The sequence below is a fragment of the Felis catus genome, chromosome E3 (genome assembly GCF_018350175.1).
Source record: "Felis catus isolate Fca126 chromosome E3, F.catus_Fca126_mat1.0, whole genome shotgun sequence".
In the NCBI taxonomy this organism is placed as follows: Eukaryota; Metazoa; Chordata; class Mammalia; order Carnivora; family Felidae; genus Felis; species Felis catus.
In genome coordinates, this window is record NC_058383.1 from 33,258,863 (window position 1) to 33,278,512 (window position 19,650).

General features: G+C 51.0%; 1 long non-coding RNA gene across 5 annotated transcripts in view; it reads left to right on the forward strand.

Annotated features, from left to right (window-relative positions):
* Window positions 1-19,650, forward strand: part of LOC123382541 — a 182,311-nt gene that overhangs the window by 137,093 nt on the left and 25,568 nt on the right. For 2 of the 5 annotated variants that reach the window (XR_006591062.1, XR_006591059.1), the window contains exon 3: window positions 8,414-8,540. The exons of 2 other annotated variants lie outside the window; for them this stretch is intronic. This is a non-coding gene — a long non-coding RNA (uncharacterized LOC123382541). Of the gene's footprint in view, window positions 1-8,413; window positions 8,541-11,392; window positions 13,387-19,650 lie in introns of those variants that run through there. One more of the 5 variants, XR_006591061.1, reaches the window with a different exon arrangement.

The window sequence follows — 19,650 nt, forward strand, 5'->3', positions numbered from 1 at the left end:
CTTTTTATCATAAATAAGGCATGAGTCACCTTCATAAATAAACCATGAGACCCAGACTTTAAATGGCCCCGTGCGATGGTTTACGCCACCACCGGCAGTGGGCAGGACAAACCCGCCTTGGCTCTGGTGGGAGCTTTGTTCTTTTCTAGCAATTTCTGTGTGTCTGAGTGAACTGCTAATACAACAAATAAGGACAGATCAGAGTGGCACTGAGCCCGCCCTGATTGGCCACATTCTGGTATGTTCTTCTTCAACATGGGCAGCTGTGAGGAGCACAGTTTGAAAATCAGCCTACTGTCATGGCCCCCTGTCTCCAAACCTCCAGCCCTTCACACACACACTCTGTCAGTTCTTAAGCGGTTTTATTGAGCTGTGATTTACATACCGTAAGATTAACTTGTTCCGACGGCACAATGGTTTCCAGCGTTATCTGTGGGGCTATGCGACCATCACTGCAGTCCACCTTGGAAGCTTCTCCATCACCCAGGAAGAAACATCTTGATCGTTTCGGTCCCTCCCCTTTGCCACCCCCCAGCTGCAGGCCATCACTGATCTACTTCCTTAGCTTTGACTTCTCTGGACATTTCATACGAATGGACTCCCACTCTGTGTAGCACTGTGTATGTGTCCGACAGCTAGTGATAGAAAGAGAGGTGTCAAAGATCCCTTAGCCCCAGACTGAGCACTTCTCACTGAAGCATTTGAAAGGTTTGCAAGACCCCCGAAAAGAGCACAGTGTTCTCACTCTGTGATTCTACTGTTTATTTTTTAAAAATTTTTAAACATTGATTATTGAGAGACAGAGGGAGACAGAAAATGGGCATGGGAGGGGCAGAGAGAGGGGGAGACACAGTATCCGAAGCAGGATCCAGGCTCTGAGCTGTCAGCACAGAGCCCGACACGGGGCTCAAACCCATAAACCGCGAGATCATGACCTGAGCCGAAGTCAGATGCCTAACCGACTGAGCCACCCAGGCTCTCCAGTGATTCTATTGTGCAATGCTCACCTACCTGCATGCACTCCCAGGGCCTGGCCAGATCACCCCTGTGTAGGTATTTGCTGGGTCCATAGTGCATGCTTAATGGATGCCCCTGGGACTAGAGACCTGTTCTTAAAAAACCTAGTTCCTCACTTTAAATCTTAGTTTGAAGAATGGTTTTTATAGTTGTGCACAAGACCTTGGCTTTGTACGGGGTCATGAGACAGAAAACCCTTCCTCCCCCTTCCACACCTGTCCCCAGATCCCTAAGCCCTGGATCGTTCTTTAACTCAGCTCTGCCATAGGATACACAGCCTAGCCTGTCCATTCCTGGAGGAGTGGCTTGGAGCCTGACCACTGCTTTTATGCTGCTTCTAGGTTCTGAATTCTAAACATGCCCCTCCCCCAGATTATTCCCCAATTAAAGTCTTGGAGTGGATCCTTGTGGTGCAGAAGATAAAGCCCCCACTCCAGGCATCTGGAGTTCCTTGGCGTTTCCTGAATGGGCCCTGGTGCCTCACACCACGGAGGTTTTGCACATGCTGTTCCCTGTGTCAGGAGCACACTTGTCCTTATGCTTCCCAGCACAGAGTCTACTCTTCCCCTTGCCTGAGCCTTGCTTCCTTCCACCTTACCTGGGTTACCCAGCCCTGTGCATCTCTGACTCTCTCTGAACACTTAACATGGGCTGCCGCACCGGACTTGCACCTCCCTGAGGACAAGGGGCCTCTCTTCTCTCTGCCGCCGGGGCCTCCCTCAGACCTCACTTTACATCTGCTGCATGAGTAACGTTGAAAGGAACCTATTAAGTGTCAACCGTTCTTAAGTTGGAGAGATGATGGTAAAAGCCACGTCGTTTGCAAATGTCTCAGATCGTTTTGCCGCTTCTATTTTAGTAGTGTTTGTTCACTGTGCCTCAAGTTCCTTTTGAAACTGCCTCCAGTCTTGAGAACATCTCCGGCAAGGTGATTTCACAAGTTGCGCTCACAGCACACACACCTAAATTCGGTAGCTCAGACGAAGTCTCCTGTCACCTCCTGTCTCTGTCTTCCCTCTAATTCGTGGTTATCGCCAGCAGAAATAGCAAGCGCTCCGTCCTAGGCTTTGTTCTCTCCAGCCTGAGCATCCGGCGGGAAGTCTGGAGAGGTTCCGGGGAGAGAAGTCGAGGAGAGGCCGCCTGGCAGGGCAGAGAGAGCACGGGTTTGGACGCAAAGGCCAAACACCCTGCTCGTCCACTGAATCCGCCCCCTCCAGCCTGTGCGGGGCCGCTGTTCTTGCAGTCGCGCCAACTTTTCCCCTAGTGTCCTACATAAAGTGTCCTTTCGGCTCTGTCGTTCCCATCAGAGCACATGTGCTGCTGTGTCTTTTCTGGAGAAGAATCATCCCTGGTCTGTCCGGCCGCCAGCCCACCGCTCTGCTCCTTTTTATTGCAAACACGTCAAACGAATGGTCTCTGCTTGTGATCTTCTCATTCTCTCCTGCTTTCCTCCTCTGTTCCCCAAGAAGCCACACCGGCCAAGGTCACAGCGGCACGTGACATGCCAAAACCAAGGTAGATCCTGGGTCCCACGGAACCCAACTTAGCAACAGCATTTGAGGCAACGAATTGCTCCCTTCTGGAAACCTCTTCTTACCTGGCCTCCGTGGCCCCATCCTTGGTTATCATCACCTGCTAACCAGGCCTCCCCAGTCCTTGATGCCGCCTGTTGTCCTCAAAGGCTGGAACGCTCCAGGGCGACCCAGCTCCAGCCCCATCGCCTTTCCAGACCCAGGTGCCTCCAAACATCCCCCTCGTGGGCGCCCAACAAGCACCTTTAACGTACCAGGTACAAAAAGCAAACCATTGACACTAGACAAAATCTGCTTTGGCCAGTGTCTCCTCATCTTAGTGAGCGGCAGCTTCTAGGTGTTCAGACACGAAAAACGTTGGCATCTTTCTTGACACCCTCACAACACACCGGCAGAATAGGAAGCAGGCCCTTGCTCGCCACATGCACACAACAGGCCAGATCTCGGCCGCCACACTCACCCAGCCCCGGTGGGGCTGGCTGCATGCCGCTGCTGCTCTCTCCACCCAGCTTCTGGGACAGGGTTACAAATGAGCGGTGCAGGGGACAGAAATGCCTCCCGGGGAAAAGGAGGTTGGCATTTCTGGGGCAAGCCTGCAAGGCTCTGGCAAGGTAGGCAGAAAGGACACGTGGGTTCTGGGCGAGGCCACCAACAGCAACTGGCTGAGCTGCAAGAATCTTTAATGACCTACCAGGGTGGCCCCCGATGAGGGGCACAGCTTGAGGGCAGGGGGCACCCAGTGGGGCCGAGGAGCAAGCCCCAGACTTGGAGCCGTGAGCTCGGGCGGTGAGTCCTGACCTAGCCTCAGGGTTTGTGCAACCCTAAAGTCACTTACCGGGGTGTCTCTGCTGTCCCGCCTGGTGCCCAGCCAGCTCATGCATCCCTGAGCCGCTGTTTCCTCTTGTCTAAAATGAGATCACACTTCACTGGGCTGCTGGGAAGATCGATGGAATTAGGGTCATCACCAGGAAGGTGTGTGGTGTTGCTGCCTACCAGCCCGTGGCACCTAAACTTCCCTTTCAGAGTCTCCTTTCCTCACCTACAAAGGGGGAACATCCCCACATTGCATCTACTGTCCTAGAGGCCGCTGCAAAAATGTATGAAAGAGCTTTATGAGGAGGACAGAAGGCGTTACAGTTCTTGCCCTCCCATCGTCTCGGTGTTCTAGGCTGCAAACAAGAATCTTTGTTCATGCGTCCAGCATGACGCACGTCGCTGTCCGTTACAGTCCGTTGTGTGTATTCCTCACCAGCAAGACTGTAAGCCCCGTGGCGGCAGGAACCGTGTCTGTTTGTCCATTAGCATCCCAATACCTGTCAGTGCACAGTTGGGAAAGGAAGGGCTCTCTGCTGACCGGAAGGTGTCTTTTTCCTACCCCTTTACACGTTCAGTGTCAGGTGTCTCCTGCCTTCCTCCTGCCCTCCAGGAGCCCCCAGGCCAGCAAGAAAGATAGACCTATACAGGACCTGCTACGTAGGTGGGTGTGTGTGGGTATGTCTGTGTTTTCTCTAACGGAAGCCCATAGACTGCTCTTTGGGCAACTCCCTCTCCCCCACTCTCGGACCACATGATTTGGGTGTAGGGGGAGCTCATTCAACATCTAGCCAGTCAGTTTTTCTTCATCCATGGTAATTGGTTTAGGGGTGGTCATCTGACCTGTGTCAGACCAACGAGGCACCGTCTTGAGATTTCGTCTTCTTCTGTTGGGCAATTGAAGCTCTTTCCACACTGGGGCTGGCAGCAGAGTGGGGACAAGGGAATCTGGATGACCTTGCTTTTAGCCCCTAGATCCAGCCATGCCTGAAGTCCCAAGGTGGTTCACTGACAGAAGCCAATGACTTCAAATCCCTTTCTTTCCTGAAACTGCTTTCAAGAGGGTTTCCATCACTTGCAACAGAAAGCATGCTAATTTCTAGCCAGGATACACAGCATAAGGGCACCTCAGGTCGTGTGAACAAAGTAACATAGGAGTAATTGCGTCTGAGGACACTGGCAAACACGGGTGGCAATTAGCCTTGAAAGGACGAACGCGATTTCAACCAGGCGACTTCACCCTGACCCTTTCTGCTGCCACCTAGGCTGTCTTCGCTTTCCATGCAGGGTGTAAACTCCCCAGTTCCTGATTTGATAGGAACACAGGGTTGAGGAAAGTTAAGACGAGAGCTGTGAAGAAATGACAGTCTTCGGGGGAGCAGGATCATTTTAAATGCAGAATTACCGAGTGTTGACTGCACACACAGTCTGTTGAGGGAGTATGCAAATTACCCACAAACTCTGTGCATATTTAAATTGCAAATCCCTTGTGACCTGGCTACGCTGTCTCCCACACACCTGGGATGAGGCCCCAGGGGAGAATTCTGGTGGGACTTGCCACCAACAAGTATTTATTTAATAAGCTCTTACTCTGGAAGGTGTGCGGCCTACGAGACTCGGTCTCTGCCCTGGAGGAGTTGGCAAGCGAGCCGCGGAGAAGGGAGGAACCACGAGAGATGATTAGTACACAATAGAAGACACGATGTAATTAAGTACTAAGTTCTGGGCCGTGAACTGGAAGCAATTGTTGGAGTCGCAAGGAAGCCAATTTCAGCTCAGTACGAGGGACACTTCCTGCTGGAGGGACCTGTCCCTCAAGGGTAGTGCAAAGCCGGCTTTTGTTGGGCCCGAGCCAGATAGAGATTTGAAAGAATATGAAGAATAACAGCGATCGTGTATTCAGACCACCTGGGTCTGAATCCTGGCACGGTCACCTGGTCACATGACTTCGGGTCAGTGCTTCTTTGTCCTTAAAATGGGCCTTAATAACACCTACCCTGCACCATCCACCATCGTGAGCATCAGAGACCCTGCAGGGAAAGCACGTGAAGGGCCCAGACTCATCATGGAGGCAGTAGAGTATCAGCAAATGAAGGGTCAGGTGGATCTGAGTTCAGACTCCTCAGTCGGCCCGCTACAAGCTATGTGGCCTTGGGTGAGACCCTTAACCTCTCTGAATATCAATAAGTACGAACGATGATGGTAACTATTCTTGTGGTTGATAAGGTGTCGCCACCAAGTTCATTAAAATGTTATGAAGATCGCTAAGAAGATTCTCAGCACAGCATCTGGTTCACATCATTTGACAAAAACAAAGTGGATGTGTATACCAAACCATTATGCACATAGCCACGTGTGTGTGCGTGCACGCCTCCAATAATCAGGCTCTGTCTTCTTCCAGAAGCTTCCCCAACGGCATGTGCTTCCCCCAACAGCCTGATGCTTTTTGATGACTGAGCTCCACGAAAGAGGAAACATTAAAAAGCATACTCACTGCTGCACCCCTACTCCCCTCTCCAGAGCTCCTGCCGCGAATGCCCAAGCAGACGTGTTTCCTGATGTTTCCACCTTCTTTTTTTTCAATGTTTATTGATTTTGAGAGAGGGGGGCAAGGGGCCAAGGGGAGGGGGAGAAAGAGAGAGACCATGAGTGGACGAGGGGCAGAGAGAGAGGGAGAAAGAGAATCCCAAGCATGCTCTGCACTGTCAGCACAGAGCCTGATGCGAGGCTTGATCTCATGAACCTTGAGGTAATGACCTGAGCCGAAATCAAGAGTTGGACCCTTAACCGGCTGAGCCATCCAGGCGCCCCTCCACCTTCCTTTTTTAAATAAGGCTTCCCCCCGCCCAACTTAGGAAAGTAACACACACTGATTGAGGAGTTTTGAGAAATTTCATAAATTCATAAAGCTGTAAATTTAGAACACCCACAAGCGCTCTGCAGCCCTGTGAAGGAACGCATGGCACTGGCATCTTTGTGAGCTGCACAGCTTCCAAGGCGTGACCACAAAATATGTCCTGATAGTACATGAAGTCAGACGCCAAGTTACTGTTCAAGAGGTGCTTGGGGAAACCACAGGATGAGGCTGCCACTTGCCCACCAGAGTGACCAAAGTGAAGATCAACAGCATTGAGTGTTGCCCAGGATACAGAAGTCCTAGATCTCTCACAAGATGCTGGTAGGACTTTAAATTGGTGCAGTTGCTTCAGACAACTTGAAATATTTGCGAACACTAAGCATGTGCCCCTTTATGACTGAGGTACATAGCCGTTTGGGGCGGAATGGTGTCCCCCCCACTACACAAACTCACATGGGGAGGTCCTAACTCCCAGCACCTCAGGACATGACTGTGATTGCAGAGAGGGTTTTTAAAGAGGTCATTTGGTTAAATTAGATCACTGGGGTGGACCCTAATCCAGTGTAACTGATCTCCTTGTAAGAAGAATGAATTGGGGTGCCTGTGTGGCACAGTTGGTTGAGTGTCCAACTCTTGGTTTCGGCTCAGGTCATGATCTCACAGTTCGTGGGTTTGAGCTCTGCGTCGGGCTCTGTGCTGACAGTGTGGAGCCTGTTTCAGATTCTCTCTCTCCCTCTCCCTCTCTCTGCCCCTCCCCACTCACACACTCTCTCTCCTTCTGAAAATAAATAAATCAACAATAAAAAAAGGAGGAGAAGGTGGAGACGAGGAGGAGAAGGAGAAGGGATTAACACATAGATGCGTACAGAGGGAAGACCCCACAAAGATGGAGGGAGAAGCCCACCATCCAAGGGGAGAGTCTGCAGAAACTGGCCCTGCCGACACCATGTTCTTTGGCTTCCAGCCTCCAGAACTGTGAGATGAATCCCTAGGATTTAAGCTGCCCAGTCTGGGGCACTTTGCTACGGCAGCCCCAGCAAACCAACACGGCGGCCAAGGGGAAGGAATGTACAGACCTCACGGGCACTACTGGGTGACCAAAGTCAGACACAGAAAAAGTACATACTGTTTGATTCCATTTATACACATTTTCAGGCAAAACTAATCCATGGTGACAGATGTCAGAACAGTGGGGTTTTCACTGGGAGGAACGGACGAGTGCCTGGGGAAGCTGGAAACGCTGTGTCCCCATCTGGGTTTGGGCTACGTGTGTGTGTGTGTGTGTGTGTGTGTGTGTGTGTAAAAACTAATTGTGCCTAACACTTACGGAGTTTCTGTTTGGGAGGATGAAGGTTTTTGGAAACAGTAGCAGAATGCCCCTGACTTTTGCATGTAAAAATGGTTAGAATGGCAGGTCTTAGGTTGGATACGTTTTACCACAATAAAAATCTGAAAAAGGTAATCAAACTGTATAGTTAAGAAGCGTGCCCTTCACCGTATGTTATGCTTCTGTGTATAAATAGGAAAAAAGATAGCTGTTAAGGACTATTTCACGATGCCTAGATGATACAGCTATTATGGGCATGTTTTTTTTTTTTTTTCTATTCTTCTTCTGGAAACCTCATCCTCATTGTGATGTTAGGACTCAACACCAGGCAGGGAGGTCTGGTTGACTCCCTTCTAGATTCTCCTACTCTGAGGACTCTTCACATTCTCTTTTTTCTTAAGTTCGGCAACTCGTCTTCCCTCACAGTCGGGGTGAAGGCTTGGCATCTGAATGAGCACATCACTGAACTCCGGAAAAATCTGAAGACCTAATGTAAAACGAATCCTTTCCCTCCATCCCCAAAGTGCATCTTTGGTCGGTTGGCTGGAGAAGATGTTTATAAAAAGGGCGCGATTAACGTGGCAGGTGCCTTGGTTACACGCAAATAATAACAACGGAGGAAACAGACATATAATTACTTGGGCTTTTTTGGTGCTCGAGTGTTACTACTGCTGGTATTAAGCAAAGAACTTGACACCCCATTGCACTCTGAGTGTGGGGGGTGATTCATTTTCAGCTGGTGGAGATGCGGGCTTTGGGGGGGATGTGGAAAGTGCACCGGAGAGTTTTTGTTCATATTAAGAGATTAACTCCTTGAGGATACACGGGCGAGCGGCTTGACCCTGTGTGTCTCTGTGTCTTCCCTAGGGGAGATCTCCCCGGGCCACTCCCCCCGGGGGTCCCATCCATGCGCACCTGGACGCAGACGCCTCTGGTTCGCAGTCCCACCGTCACACCCTGCTGCCTTCTCTCGTCTCCCTGCTCATCAGATGAGGTAGGGAAGGGACGACCGAGCCCTTCGTCCCCTACGACGACAGAGGATGGCAGGGCCAGGTGTCCCCAGCCCAGGTCCACTTCTTGGCAGCATGCCAGGGCACAGCGATCTGCCCGTGAAATTCTGCCTGCCCCAAATCCACAGAGCACATATTTCAAATCCGAGTCCAGTTCGTTGAGGTCTGTTTTCACCTGCGAGCGACACAGCCACGGTATGGCGGTGGTCTACGTCCCCCAAATCTGATGGCTTCCACCCACGAGGGTCTCGTTTCCTTAGGGCACAGCACATCCAGCGGGAAGCAGCTGGTAGTGTTCATTCGGTGGCTTGATTGTGCCGGCACCGGGTTCTCTGTGGTTCTGTGAGTCTTTCCTTGGTGATGGTTACCGCACATTCGCAGCAGCCGCCCAGGACCTAAGCATCCTATCCCTTTTGAAGGCAGACAATCCCTGCGGGAAGAAAGGGAAATGCTGGCTTCAACTTATGCTCCTCTTTTATCAGAAAAGCAGTGCTCAGGGCGCCTGGGGGGCTCCGTCGGGTAAGCCTCCGACTTTGGCTCAGGTCGTGATCTCGTCGTTCGTGGGTTCGAGCCCCGTGTCGGGCTCTGTGCTGACAGCTTGGAGCTGGAGCCTGCTTCCGATTCTGTGTCTGCCTCTCTGCCACTCTCCAACTCACACACTCTCTCTCTCTCTTTCAAAAATAAATAAACATTAAAGAAAGAAAAGCAATCCTCAATGCAAAGAGACCAGGAAAAGACTCTTGGGCTTTTCTGGGCTCCAGAGTGGATAGAAGCAAGGCAGCGGGAGGGGATGGCTGGGGAGAATCCCATCAACCGGTTAAACTCCACGACACCTTCGATACATCCTCCAAACCCGATGGAAATATCCGTGTGAATCTGGGGAGCACGGAGCCTCCAGTTTGGGGTCTTCAGAGTGTTGGGGCCCCAGGGGGGCTGAATATGCATGTCTCTGTTCTCTTTTGCTTGTGCCCATTGGGGTTCTCTGAGAAGCAGATGTCAGGACGGAATGAGATATATTGGGGTAAATGCCCACGAAGGAGAATAGGAAAGGGGCAGGAGCAGATGGGGAGACCTGTTGCGGGTCTCACACCTGTGAGAGGAGAGAGAGAAGGAAGGGAGTGATGGGCAGGAGAGCAGAGAAGGAAGAGAAGGTAGTGAGACCCCCCAGCCTGCCATGTGGCCCTGAGGAAGGCTCAGCCAGGCCAGGGAAGAGCTGCTAAGCATGTGTGGCCTATTGGAAGGATCCTGTGCTTGGATGGGCTGGCACTGGTGCCCCTGCCCTACTTAGTGACTGGCTGAGCATGGGCCAGGAGGACACAGCATCAGCGTGGACACCCTGGTGAACCCAAAGACACCCTGGAGGCTGTCAGACGACCACGCCCCTGGGAAGCAGGTTCTTTTCAAAGGAGGTATGGACAGGGAGCCCCATGGCTGCCTGCACCTCCATCTGCCCCCCAAACTATTCACAATCACCCCCACCCACTGAGCCCCTGGAATTTCCACATGGAAGTGCCTCCCATGGCCCCAGCCGTGGTGGCCACTGCTCTACCTGAGTGGTTTGGTGGCTCCTCGTGGCTCGGGGTGAATGTAACCTTCCACTGCCCCTTGTTGTGGGTTGAATTGTATCCCCAAAAAAGATATGTTGGAGTCTTAACCCCTAGCACCTGTGAATGTGCCCTAATTTGGAAATAGAGTCTGTGTAGACGTGATGCAGTGAAGGTGAGGTCACACCTAGTAAGACGCCTTCTACTTCCAAGACTGGTGTCTTTATTAGAAGAAATTTGGACACAGAGCTGGCAGTGAGACCTCTCTGAGCCTTAGCTTTCCTTACCTATAAAATGAGGATAGTAGTACTTCCTCAGGGAGTTCTGGGAAGGATTCAGTGCACATGGCCCGTGCGTGGGTGACTGCTACCACTGTTGTCATTGGCATTTTAAGAATGAAGATGATGATGGTGATGTTCCAGAGACCCATTGTCTCCTTTAAATACTCCTCGCTCTGCTCTCTTTTAACTCCCCCTTCCTTCTTCTAAAAAGCCCATGCTTGACTCCAGCGGCTGGAACTCCCAACTGGCAAATTAAGTACGAGTTTCAGGGTCTGAGAAAAGCAGGGACCCAGAGAGACAGAAAGCAAAAGAGAACAAATAAGAAGTTCATAAAGGAGAGAGTGACAGCAAGGTAAAAAAGAGAACTGATTTATTTCAGCAAAATATAAACATGGGTTATTTTAGAAAATAAAATTTTACATGGTGTGGTCTACTATCATTTTAGTTGAAATTGCATATGGCGGCAGGGTGGTATTTTTAGGGCATCGGGCCTCTGAATGTCCTACCTGTACGTTGTCAACTGTACTTCTCTCTCTAACCCTAAATGCCCCAGTGCCCCTCCACCAAAAGAGAGACTAGACACGGAAAGGTCCTGGGGTGGAAGAAAGGATGCAAAACCAGCTTGCCAAGGGCAGGCCAGCGGGGCTTGAGCAGGGAGAGGGAGAAAGAGGAGGTTTTGAGACAACCCCGTGAGTCCCGGGAAGGACTTTGTCTTTATCCTGAGACCCACTGGAAGCCATTGCAAGATTGTGAACAGCTCCAGGATGTGATTGGGCATTGTTAAGTGTCCCCCTGGGGTCTCTGGCAGCCATATGGGGCAGGGAACAGAAGGACCCAGCATGGACTGGGGAGACTAGATACAACAATGCAGATGAGAGAAGGAGGGGACTCACTACCGATACTCCAGTGACTTAAAAAATCCAGTCCTGCCTCTGACTTACGCCCCACAAACAGGCTGCAGAGTGCACGGCCCCTACTCAGAACAAAGTCTGAAGCTGTCTGTCCGCACAGGAGCCAGCCCAGGACAAGGAGAGGACGGTAAATGTCAGAATCAGGCGATCTGCAAAGACGTCACATGCCCAGCCCCAGAACTGGCCGCAGCTCCATACGTCAGCAGATGGGAGCCTCATTTCCTAGAGCCCAGAGCAGGCGGGAGGCCTGAGGGCAAATCTCGATGCAGCTAACAGGCAACCAAGAATGGTAACTTGGAAGGAGGAGAGAGGCAGGTGTGACTGAGGGACGGCTCTGTGCCCGGTACACGCGTCACCTCCTTTCAGCCTCTCGGCAGCCCGGCGGGGAAACCATTATTCCCCCATTTCATAGGTGAGCAGACTGAGGCACCAAGGGCCCGAGTGCCCTGACCCAGCGGTCAAGCAGTTATGGCCGTGGCTACCTTTTCATCAATTCCTCAGTCTCCGATTTCTGGCCACGGGGCTAGACAAACCCTTGCGTGGGGCTGCACTGACCCCCCGGGAAGGACTCCACCCCAGGACCAGACCACAGGCCTCCAGGGCGCTAAGGACTGAGGACTAGCCTCCGGTTTGTACCTGCCATACACAAGTGCCCCCCTACACGCGTGCACCATCACCCTCGGTCCGCACTGAGACGCCCTGGCGGAGGCCCCTTGACGTTATTGCCTCAGTCTAACAGGTGGGGACATGGTTAGAGGCAAAGTCCCGGGAAAACAGAGCTGCTCCGGTGGGTTCGAGCCGGGGCCGGAGACTCGGCGTGTGCGTGGCTAGCGTGATCGGGGTGTCCACCTGCTTTTGTATCATCTGCACGGTGACACTGAGGAGCGGCATGACGGTTAAGGGGTATTCGGTCCCTACAGCTTCTCTCTCTCTCTCCGTAGCCGTCTTAGAGAACCCATGCTCACGGCAGCCAGTGTTCACACGCTGACCCAGGGCCCCGTGGCTGCTCCTCCGGAAACTGCAGCTGGTCTCCTTGCTCCGGCCCCACCACGCACACACACGGCAGCCGGAAGGGCCCTGTCACGATGGAATCTGGTCACATAACACGAGTGCAGGAAGGCTGTACCGAGGGTGTAGCTAGACGTGGCCGTACAGCAGCTCCGAGGGCAGCTCAGACCCCCAGGCTTGCTGGCTGGGGACCCGGACACGTCACCCGCCTGCTCTCGGCCTCGGCGTTCGCTTCTGTTCTGTGTGCAGAACAAGATCACTGCCACTCACAGGGTGTTGTCGGGCGTGGGAAACACAGGATGCTCTCCAAGGGCCTGATGCCTGATATCTGAGCAAATATCAGTTATTCAGGGTGTAATACCACGTGACCTCCCTGGATAAAGGCGCCTGTCTCCTGAAGTATCTTCAAGACTAGTTGCAAACCTTCCTTGTTCGGGGAGGAGCCAACGACTGTGCAGAGACGATCTCCATCGGGCAGAGGAGTCCCGGGACGGGCCTCAATGCCTGTCATTTCTGACCTTTCCTGTTGAAGTTTTGCAACGACACGGTACATAGAGGCTTCATCTGAGTCAAACGGACAGCAGTCACTTCCACTGTTTTATCTCCGGTTCCGGCCTCTGGTGGCCCAGAGTACTTCTGGAAAATGTTTTCCCCGATAAGAAAATGATTAGTGCTCACACTGTACGTAAACAGCACGTGGCCTTGCGTGGCCATGGCAAGAGGGAACACATTTGTTGGAGGTACAGATATTGGGTTCGATGGTTTCTGGTCAAAGAATCCAGAGAGTAAGGTCCAGGGAATTGGCACATACTCCTTTCCTTCTTGGACGGGTCCCCTGCGATTAGTGCTTACATTTAGGCTGAGAGCCCTGAGCTTTTATTTGTCACTTTGACAGAGGACATGTTTCCCCTATTTTGGTTCTCCTTTACTTGTCCATTAAAATCACCATCATTGAATGTTGAATGTGCTCTTTAAAATATTGAAAGTAAAATACTGAAACCCAGGGTGCCTGGGTGGCTCAGTTGGTTAAGCGTCCGACTTTGACTCGGGTCCTGATCTCGTGGTTTGTGGGTTCAAGCCCCGCGTCGGGCTCTGTGTGTACAGCTCAGACCCTGGAGCCTGCTTCAGATTCTGTGTCTCCCTCTCTCTCAGCCCCTCCCCCCACTCTCTCTCTCTCTCAAAAAATAAGCATTAAAAAAAATATTGAAAGCAGCTAACAGGTTACACAGGGCTGATGGGAATTTGGGCAACTTTTTTGTCTTTTTAGTCTTTCCTGGATTAAAGTTTCTAAAATTCCCACAAATTATCTGGGTAATAAAAACTAAAGCTATTTTCACTTCCAAAGAGGAAAAAAAAAAACATCATCATCATTACTGTTGTCGTCGTCGTCGTCGTCGTCATCGTCGTCTTCTTCTTCTTCTTCTTCTTCTTCTTCTTCTTCTTCTTCTTCTTCTTCTTCTTCATCATCATCATCATCATCATCATCATCATCATCATCATCATTGCAAATAAGATCAGGTAGTGGCCAGGTTAGCAGGCTTGCATTTTGCCGTATTTGGTGGGGTTGGTGTCTGACGTCTAGTGGTGGCCACTGTGGCAAAGCCAGCTGGGAAGCTGGTGAATTAACTGCCTGGTTTTCAGTTAAGCGGAACCTGGAAGTTACTTGCGGGCCGGCTGTTGGCATCTAAATTGATATGTCAGGTGGGGCAGGTGTCTGTGCTCACCTTTTCCCACTTCGACCTCTATTCATGGAGGTGGGCAGCCTCCTCTGAGCCCAGAGACTGGGAACCTATTTGTTCAACACAAGTATCCTAAGTCCCTTAGCATGCAATGAAAGGGGGTAGGAGAAACATCAGAGACTTCTGGTCACTCCAAGCCAGCCTGGCCTGAAGCTTCCTGGCAGTGTTCGGAGAAAAGGCAGCAGATTGAAAATGAAATGAAAAACTATTTAATCAGTACCTGTTAAGTATCTTCAACGAGCGGACACTGGACTAAGGCCTGATGCTCACTGGTGATCCTGAGACAAAGTCTGCCCTCATGGAGCCCACTGTCTAGCGGAGAAGACAGGCAGTAAATATACAGCAGTGAGCTCTCAGGGAACCAATCTGAGAAGGGTAGTAATGGATAGAATATGAACTGGGTGCTGAATTAAGCGTCACCAAATAGGAGCGCCTGGGTGGCTCAGATGGTTGAACATCTGACTCTTGATTTTGGCTCAGGTCATGATCCCAGGGTCCTGGGATCAAGGCCACATTGGGCTCCATGCTGAGTTTGCAGCCTGCTTAATATTTTCACGCTCTCTCTCAAATTAAAAAAGGGAGGGTCAGCAAACCATAATCTAAAAATTTTTTATATTTTATTTTGTTTGTTTAAGGTGGGTTCCACGCCCAGCATGGAGCTTAAACTCTTGACCCTGAAATTGAGGTTGAGCTGAGATTGAGTCGGATGCCTAACAGACCAAGCCACCCAGATGCCCCAATTTTTTACATTTTTAAAGTGTTGTAAGCAAAAATAATAAAATGCAACATGAACTTTAGGTGGCCCACAAAGCCTAAAATATGTACTGTCTGGCTCTTTGCAGAATATTTGCCAACTCCTCGAAGGGAGAAGAAAGAAACGGGGAGGATGTATGTAGGCAGAGTGGCCAAGGAAGCTTCTCTGAGGATGCAGTATTTAAGCTGAAACCCAAAGGGGCAGGAGCCAGCTAGGGGAATAGCTCGTGTGGTCCAGGAAGAAGATCAGCCAGTGCAAAGGCCCTGAGGCAGAGAGAAGGCAAGTGTGGCTGGAGCATTGTGGTGGAGGGGTGGGGTGGTGTGAGGGGCCAGGGGCACAGCGTGCAGTCCTTGTTGTTTCTGCCCCACTGGGCATGGCCTCTTGAGGTTGAGCCAACTGAGGGCTTTTGAGGGACCATGATCATTCTTCCTCAGAAAAGAAGGAGGGAAGGCTATCTCATTCCCCCTCCTAAGTTGCCCAGGACCCGTCTGGCAGGCAGGCTAAGCTGGAACTCAAAATACAGATTCCTGTTCTCCCTTCTCCTAACAGCTGTTGAGGAGGTTAGAGATGGAGTACAGAGACTCTGAAATTTTTTTAAGTTCCCAGGCAGTTGTGATGATCAGCCAGACTTGGAAACCAAAATGTATATAAAGCATCACGCAATTTACTGGGCACATAATAAAGACTCGCTCATGTTAGCTGCTTTAGGATACAACAGAATGGCTTTAGAGTAAATATAGGACCTTTGTAGCATGGTCAAGAGCGTGGACTCTTAGCCAGGACACCTGAATCCAGATCCTACAGTTAATAGCTGTGTGGCCTTGGGAAAGCTTAACTTCTCTGAACCCCGGCTGTACCATCTTCAAGAGTTAATAATCGTGCCTCTTTCACAGAGTTGTGTAGTTTAAAATGAGTCAACGCGTGTAAAATGCAGTGAACGGTGACCAACAACTGATACTGTGCTGGCTCTCGTGATCTTTTTCATGAAATACGCTGGAAGCTGCCAGAATTGGACGCAGGGTTGAGGACATTGTGATAACATCCAACCACCTTAGAAATGGCCCATAATTTGAGGAACTGTGCACAACCTCCGAGAATTTGTGAGAAGCCAGAGAAATGTAACTTTTCCCCCATTCTCTCAGAGAGAGTCACACTGGAAAGTCCAACAGGATTCTGTGAAGATTCCACAAGGCCGTTAAGATGTTGAAGCTGGATTAAGAAGGGGAAAAAGAATCCCAGAAAATGTGGGATGTAACAAGGTTGAGACAGAAATGTGGTCTGTTTTCCATTCTAGCCGCACCAGCAATTAATCAGCTTGACAACAAACAGCAATGTTGTTCTTTTCCAAGAGACGGTCGTTTAGCACAGCCCGAGACGAGGGAGCTGATGAGACCAAATGTGCCTGCACATGTGTGCACACACAGGCACACGCACGCTTTCCTTCAGCTCAAGGATAATAAAAGTAGCCGAAAAGGACTTCCAGAAAAAATTAGACCTCGGTGTTGGTATGAGTCCACATGAAAAAGGAAAAAAAAAAAAAAAACACTGGAAACTCTTAGCTCTAGAACCAGGCTTCTATGTAGCAAACAGAAACAAGATGGGGGGAAGGACACAGAAATGCCTCCCCCCAACCCCCCAGGCAGGCACATCTAGAAGATTTTCCCCTGTCTTTGGCCAGCTTTGAGAAAGCCAACTGAAATCCAAGAGACCTGGCTATAAGTCTCAGGTCTACCCCTTCCAGCTCTGTGACCTTGGGCACATTTACCGAGCCTAAGATTCCTAACTGAGAAACGAACTTACCGGAGAGCATTAAGCTTGATGTTCTAAGCGACCGTATAGCTTCTTGGCACACTGCCCCACACCCAGTAACTGAATCTCGCACCATTTGTTAGCGATGATGTATCCACCGTGACCCTTCAGTTTCATCCGTAACTCGCTCCGCGTATTTGCTCCATGAAGCTGAATTCCATAAACAAGGTGGCCTCCTCTTGGTGATGCCTCTGCCTCCCCAGCCCAGCTCAGGCACTAAGACACACACAGATGATGGTTTTACCTGAAAAAGATCCCAGGAACCTTCCCAGGGAATGCCAGTTCCTCCAGATAATGCCACGAATGTCTCAAGCTGGGCTTTATGGCCAAAACTCAAGCCGTCGAAGGTCTGAAATGCTCACTTAGAAAGTTCCCTGTTTGGGCTGAGCATCATTCTCTCCTCCGATGCATGCGATCCTGGGAGACCACGAACTTGCATTCTCACTGCAAATGCATTGCCTTCCTGCAATGCAGTGCACAGGAAGATATATATATCTGCTACAATAGAAGTGGATGCATTTGTCTTCTGTGGCTGCTGTAACAAATATACCGCAAACTTGGTGGCTTAAAGCAACAGAAAAGCATTCTCTAACAGGTCTGGAGACCAGCAGTCCAAAGTCACTGTCACGGGGCTGAAATTAAGGTGTCAGCAGGGCCATGGTCCCTCGGGAGGCTCCCAGGGAGGATCCTCCCTGCCTCTTCCAGGTCCCGGTGTCTGCTGTCACCCCTCGGCGTGTGGCCGAGTCCTTCCAGTTTTCAAGGTCAGCACCTGCCAGTCTGTCTGCCTCCTCAGTCACAGTGCCCCCTCCTGTCCTGTGGGTGTTCTTTCCCTTTGCATCTCTCATGTAAGGACACTTACGATTGCCTTTAGGAGTCACTGGGCAGTCTCCCTGTCACAAGGTCCTGAGCACAATCACAGCCACAAAGATCCTTCTTTCCCAAATTAGGTCACATTTACAGGTTGCAAGGATTAGAACCTGGTATCTTTGGGGGCCATTGTTCAGCCACTACTGTGGGGGACACGAGGCACCCTGTGAGATGGGAATCGCGTTCCCTAGTGAGTACCTACCATATATGGAGTGCTTCCCCCAAAACAGCCTGCTGTGCTAAATATCATAATTTCCATCATATCGATGATGTCGGTGTTTAAAAAAGAACAACGGGGGTGCCTGGATGGCTCAGTCGGTTAAGCGTCCAACTTCGACTCAGGTCATGATCTCGCGGTCTGTGAGTTCGAGCCCCACGTCGGGCTCTGTGCTGACAGCTCGGAGCTTGGAACTTGCCTCAGATTCTGTGTCTCCCTCTCTCTCTGCCCTTCCCCCCTCGCGCTCTGTCTCTCAAAAATAACCTTTAAAAATTTTTTTAAATGGAACAGTAAAACAAGCTTAGAATAATGGCAGCATTTAGGGTTTGTTTTGTTGTGTTTTTTTTTTTTTCATTAGCCAGGAAGTGGTAATTAATCAGCCTGACACAGAGCATGGGCTGTTTTTTTCTGCTTGCACCACTGGACCCTCGTCCCAAACTGGCCAATGACAGCTAATACGAGGAGTGCTTTGATTAGCCAAGATTTGTGGATTTGAGGCTTTCGGGGCATAGTGTCCATTGGTCCTTATATCAGCCTCTCTTCACTTGTCAGCTTGCTCCCTCAAACTGAACTCCCCCTAATGGCCCAGTGCTCCAGTCAGCGTCCTTTGCGCCCACGCTGCTCGGTGTGGTCCACAGACCTATGGCATCAGCGTGACCAGACAGAGCTTGTGAGAAATGCAGACTCTCGGGCCCCACCCCTGACCTCCTGAACCAGAATCTGGGTATTCCGAAAGATCCCCGGGCTTTTCAAATGCTCAACAAAGGGAAGGAGCCCTGAGCCTGGGCCAATCAGACACCCTTGCGGTGAGATTCAGGTTGCTTGACTAACCTGCCTGATGTCACCCAGGTGATAAGGGAACAAGGTGAGGTCTGAACCCAGGGTCAGAGCTCAACCCATCTGAGATGCTGACTCGTGTCTGTCTGGCTCCTTACCGGGGCGGATGGGCAAGGACCTTGCCCTCAAGTGGTGGACCGACACCAGCAGTCCAGAAATTAGCGGGACGTGTGGTCACAGAAAGCTAGGTGCTGGGCTGAGGGGAAGACACAAGCCGGGTGCGCCCAGCAAAGGCTTTCTAGGGAAGGAAAAACACGTGCAGAGGTAAGACACACACAGTATGTTCGGGACAGATGGTCCCGGGGTTCAGGGAGACGGCCGAGCAGAGGCGGCGTTGGGGATGGGGTTCAGCAGCCCGCGGCTGGACTCAGAAGATCAGAGAGCCCAGTGCTGGGCTGCCTGCACAGTGACAGAGGGGTCCGTTTCTGCTCTAGGAAACGGCAGTCTAAGAAAGTCCACAGACTTGGGATTTCTGGAACTTTCTCATGCCTTCCCTTAACTTGGCTTCATGGTAACCTGAGAGGCAGGCAGAGAGCCCTGTTTTACAGATGAGCAAGGGGTGCTCCGAAAACTCGTGACCCACGTTGCCCGAGGCTGGCTCTCGAATACCAGGCAGGCTTTCCTTTCGTATCTCGTCACACACAGGAGTCACTTTGTCCCCAGGAGGTAGTTTTCTCAGTGTTGACTGGTCTTCTTTCCCTACTCGTCCTTGGGGTGTTTCTATGCAGTGGACCCGGAGACGCATCTAGGCGTAATGTGAGGAAACCGAGGCACCGATGGGGCAAGCGGCTTGGCTAAACCCATGCCATACGCGGCAGAGCTGGGGACAGGCATAGCAATGACAGTAACAACAGCAGCAGTGGCAGCTGCCGATTAGCACCACCCTCGTAAGCCAGGCGCTTTGCTGGCCTTCCCGCACTTCACTTTGACCAGCCACAGGATTGGGTATCACTTTTGTGACGATCGTAGAAGTAAGTGACCAAGTCTCAGGATGGTTATAAATTTAGGAAGAAGCATGCCCAGAGCCCAGGTCCCGAGACAGCAACGAGCCGGGATGCCGGATGTGACAGCCCGAAAGTCTGCTCCGTCTATCACTTCCCGAATGGAAACATGCCTGTAATTGTATC